At 42.1% G+C, this 4,919-nt stretch overlaps 1 pseudogene across 1 annotated transcript in view; it reads left to right on the top strand.

The window, feature by feature from the left end:
• The first annotated feature begins 3,776 nt into the window (after positions 1–3,776).
• Positions 3,777–4,919, top strand: part of LOC100956195 — a 5,008-nt pseudogene continuing 3,865 nt past the window's right edge. The window contains exon 1 of the transcript XR_002774499.1: positions 3,777–4,905. The product of XR_002774499.1 is annotated as a 26S proteasome regulatory subunit 7-like (transcript). The remainder of the gene's footprint in view (positions 4,906–4,919) is intronic.

Below are 4,919 nucleotides of genomic sequence, written 5' to 3'. Positions count from 1 at the left end.
ATCTGGAGGTAATGGTGTCAATTGAACCCACATTTCACCGGGAAAATGGCATCCTCCTCCACCACTTCTTCCCCTCCTCCTTGTATTCCTCATCCTCCTAGTACTGGGCATCATCCTCCTCCTCATAGTCCTCCTTCTGGTCTTCGTCTGGTTCCACCTCCTTCTCACCCACGTCCACCTCTAGCACCCCCTCCTCCAGTTGCACCTCCTACTCCTCCTCACCTGCCCTTCCCGAGATCTCACTGTTGGGGGATCTCAAACACCATCCTTCCTTTCTCAGCTTCCCACCAATCCATTAGCCTTGGTAGGATCACTGGATGGGCCTCCTTTTGTATTAATACCACAAATGTTTCTATGAGAACTATCCTCAAGAAATGTAATTCATTTGGGTCCTGCCTCTCTCTTGGGATGGTAAGTTTGTTTAGGACCTGAGTGGAGGTGCCCAGAATCGGGTCACTCATATGAGTTGCCATGTATGGAGGCCACCTATAGCAGGCTGCTCTGAGAACAAGGCCATGCACATTGGGCTTTTTCCCATATCCCTCAAAGGGAAGCATCCTGAGTTGAGGGAGTGGGTCATGGCAGGCAGACAGGAGAATGTGCTCCAAGGCAGTGCAGAGAGACCACAAGCCCCTGAAAGGGCCAAAGAGGCACTACGGTTAGCACAACTATGCCTGGTAGGTGAGGAGAGATGGGTGAACTCACTGGATACCAGGATGAATCCAGGAGACATGGGGTGGGCAGGGACCTTGAGTGTGGCTGCTTTGGTAGCCCACTTAGGAACCTGTGGCCAGGTGGCAGTTAACGAAGTGACAGAGAGGAACTGGGGAGAGTTTCCCTCTCACTTGAACGTAGTTATCAATGGAGGCTACAGCTTCTCTCCTCCTAATTTAAGCTGCCTCAGCTCAGGTGCCTGTAAGAGATAGCCACCACTGCTGAGTCCACCACAGAGTGAGTCACTCATGGTGACTCATCAGAGCATCAGCCAATGAGGACTGTCAGAAGGGCGTTACCAGGGCGACCAGGCACACCCTCTTGGTGACCAACAACCATCCAAAAACGATGGATTTGAGGTAAATTTATCAACTGTCATTAATTTGTTTTAGGTCAGAAAAAGAGAGAGAACCATCCTAGAGAAGGTCCTAATAATCACACCGAAAATGGAACCAGACTTTGTTTGGGAATCCAATTAAGTGACCCTGCAAGAGCCCAGTGAGATTACCCGGGGAGCTACACCTCCATTCAGGCTTCCTGTTCACACTTCTGATCATAAAGATTCAAGTAGCAAAACTATCTGAAAACCCTTCACTTTGAAAAATAATTCATCACATACCACTATGCCCCCAATTTTACCTTAGCCCTCTGAATCATGTCTAAACTGTCTCAGATTCAAGTTTCTATTCCATCTGCAGAATCCAGGTCTCTGGAAGAAAAATGATTAGACTTTTTCTGTAGAGGGTAGAAATGTGTTGTTATTCAGGAATGAGGCAACAGTAAAAGAAACAAAGATGAGACAAATGTGGATCACTTGGAATAGGACAGTGCCCCTACTGAACTACTCACTCATCTCTTAACATCAATCACTAAATGTTTTGTCCTGATTTAATGAAACATATTTTCTTTTTTCTTTTTCAGTTATTGGCTGGGGCCGGGTTTGAACCAGCCATCTCTGGTATATGGGCCTGGAACCCTACTCCTTGAGCCACAGGCACCACTTCTTTCAACCTCAATCTCATTAAGGGAAAACCTGTATTTTCTCATACAAGTATAGATGTCTCCTTCAAAGACATGGGCCAGAATTCCATTGAATGGAGTTCATTGCACTCTCCCCCTCCACTTTGGCCTCCAGCAAAAGACTCATATAATGTGGGTTTATCATCTGAACAATAAAATCAATCCAGTACCCAAAATTCATAACAACAAAGAGATCTCTAGTCTAGAAACAGAAGAGAATTTGAAAAATTCATTACCTTCATGATTAAGCTCTTTGGTAACTAGAAATAGAACAAATTCCGAGACCTACTAAAAGCATTCAGTGAAAAATCTGCACCCCTACTCCCAGAAGGCAAAAGTATGTTGATATTGAAGGGAAACATTATTCAATTCTCATGAAATTGGATATAGTATTCATAAAAGGTACAATATAAAAGGAAAAATAAATTCTCCTTGCTGGAAACAAAGAAGTAAGAATTGTGTTTTGTAGATGTTGATTTTCATTTCCTTGCAAAAATGTCTAGGGATAGAATTACTCGGATAGAGAGTAAAAGTATTAACTTTATAAGAAACTGCCAGAAATCTTCCCAAGAGATTTTCACACTCCTACCTGCAATGTGTGAAGATTGTAGTTGCTCTGTGTCTTTGCAGACATCTAGTATTGATCCTTTTCATTGTAGCTGTTTCATTGTGGGCAAAATTGCACTTGTGGTTTTAATTTTTATTTCCCTGATAAATAATGTTAAGCATATTTTCATATGATTATTCCCATTCTGGTGTCTGTTGCAAAGTACCTCACATCTTTCACACAATTGCATTTTAGTTTTTCTTATTAGTGAGTTGTAAAAGTTCTCTTTATAGTCTATGAAAAGTCCTTTGTTAAATATCGTAAATATTTTGTCACAATCTCTGGTTTGCCTTTTGGTTTTTTTGTTGTTCATTTTAGAGAAAGTTTCCCTCTGTTCCCCATGCTCTAGTGTGATGGCATCATCATGACTCACTGCAACCTCAAACTTCTGGGCTCATGTGATCCTTGTGCCTCAACCTCCCACATAGCTGGGACTATAGGCATGTGCTACACACCTGGCTGATGTTTATATGTTTTGTAGAGAAGAAGTGCAGCACTATGTTGCTCAAGCTGGTCTTGAACTGCTAGCCTCAAGTGATCCTCCTTCCTGGGCCTCTCAAAGTGCTAGGATTATAGGCAGGACACACCATGTCCAGCCCCTTTTTATATTCTTATTGGAATATGCATTATGATGAATAGACATTTTACATTTTGATGAATTCCAATTTACCAATTTTTTTTTTTTTTTATGTTTTGTGCTTTTATGAGAGGGCTCTCTAAAAATTCTCTGCCTTCCTCAGGCTTTGGAGAATCTTCTGTTTTCTTCTAGAAGCTTTATTTTTTTACTTTTACATTTAGTTTTATGAAGGGATACTTATTTTAATGTAGCAATAGGAATATTATAAGGATTGGATTTAAATCTAAATCTTCCAGAAGACTGCCCACCTAAAGAGGAATAAAAACTAATTTATTTCAGGGCAGAGGCAAGATGGCTAACTGGAGCCAGCTTTCCACAGAGGTTCGTATCCAGAAGGAGAGTTAAAGGACAGAAGTATAGCAAGTAAGCTGATGGTTTGGAGCTGAGCCAAGAGAGAATGTTGAGGAATGCACATCCACCCTGCTGAGGAAAGCTGTGACCACCAAGGAAACAAACAATAGGTACAAAATCCATCACCAAGCAGACGAGATACCCCTCCCCCATGAGAACAGCTCACTGTATACTTTGTACAACAAGCAAGCAGATGGCTTCACATCAGAATTCTACCAAAGCTTTAAAGAGGAACTAGTACCTATATCACTTAATATAGCAGCATCACAGGTTACAAAAGCAACACCCATAAATCTGTAGCCTTTATATATACCAACAATAGTAGAGTTGAAAAAACAGTCAAAGACTCTATTTCACTCACAGTAGTGCCAAGGAAGATGAAATATTTGGGAGTTTCCCTAAGAAAGACCATGAAAGATCTCTGTAAAGAGAACCATGAGGTGTAATCACTAAGAAGCTGAGGCACTTGCATCTCCCAAAATGCTGGATTACCTCGGTGCCAATCAGCAGAAAACCAAAGAGGATGAGAAGGACAACGAACCCATCTGAGCTCTGGATGAGGGGGATATTGCCTTGCTGAAAACTTTCGGTCAGAGCACTTACTCTAGGCAGATCAAGCAGCTTGAGGATGATATTCAGCAACTTCTTAAGAAAATCAATGAGCTCAATGGCATTAAAGAGTCTGACACTGGCCTGGCCCCACCAGCACTCTGGGATTTGGGCACAGATAAGCAAATGCTCCAGAGTGAACAGCCTTTACAGGTTGCAAGGTGTACAAAGATAATCAATGCTGATTCAGAGGATCCAAAATACATTATCAATGCGAAGCAGTTTGCCAAGTTTGTGGTGGACCTCAGTGATCAAGTAGCATCTACTGACATTGAAGAAGAGATGAGAGTTGGCATGGACAGAAATAAATACCAAATTCACATTCCACTGCCACCTAAGATTGACCCAACAGTTACCATGATGCAGGTGGAAGAAAAGCCTGATGTCACATACAGGGATGTTGGTGGCTATAAGGAACAAATTGAGAAATTGAGAGAAGTATTTGAAACCCCACTACTTTCTCCAGAGAGATTTGTTAACCTTGGTATTGAGCCTCTCAAGGGTGTGCTGCTCTTTGGTCCCCCAGGCACAGGCAAGACACTCTGTGCTCAAGCAGTTGCTAATAGGACTGATGCTTACTTCATTCGTGTTATTGGATCCGAACTTGTACAGAAATATGTTGGTGATGGGGCTCAAATGGTTCGTGAGCTCTTTGAAATGGCCAGAACAAAAAAAGCCTGTCTTATCTTCTTTGACAAAATTGACACTATTGGAGGGGCTAGGTTTGATGATGGTGCTGGAGGTGACAATGAAGTGCAGAGAACAATGTTGGAACTAATCAATCAGCTGGATGGATTTGATACTTGAGACAATATTAAAGTGCTAATGGCAACTAATACTGACACTTTGGATCCAGCACTGACCTGACACTTTGGATCCAGCACTGATGAGGCCAGGGAGGCTGGACAGAAATAATGAATTTAGTTTACCTGATTTAGAGGGTCTAACTCACATCTTTAAGATTCACGCTTGTGTTTATCT

The sequence above is a fragment of the Otolemur garnettii genome, unplaced genomic scaffold, assembly GCF_000181295.1.
Source record: "Otolemur garnettii isolate 467f Iridium unplaced genomic scaffold, OtoGar3 scaffold00081, whole genome shotgun sequence".
In the NCBI taxonomy this organism is placed as follows: Eukaryota; Metazoa; Chordata; class Mammalia; order Primates; family Galagidae; genus Otolemur; species Otolemur garnettii.
Note: the sequence above shows the minus strand (reverse complement) of the source record. Positions and strands in the feature narration are given on the sequence as shown.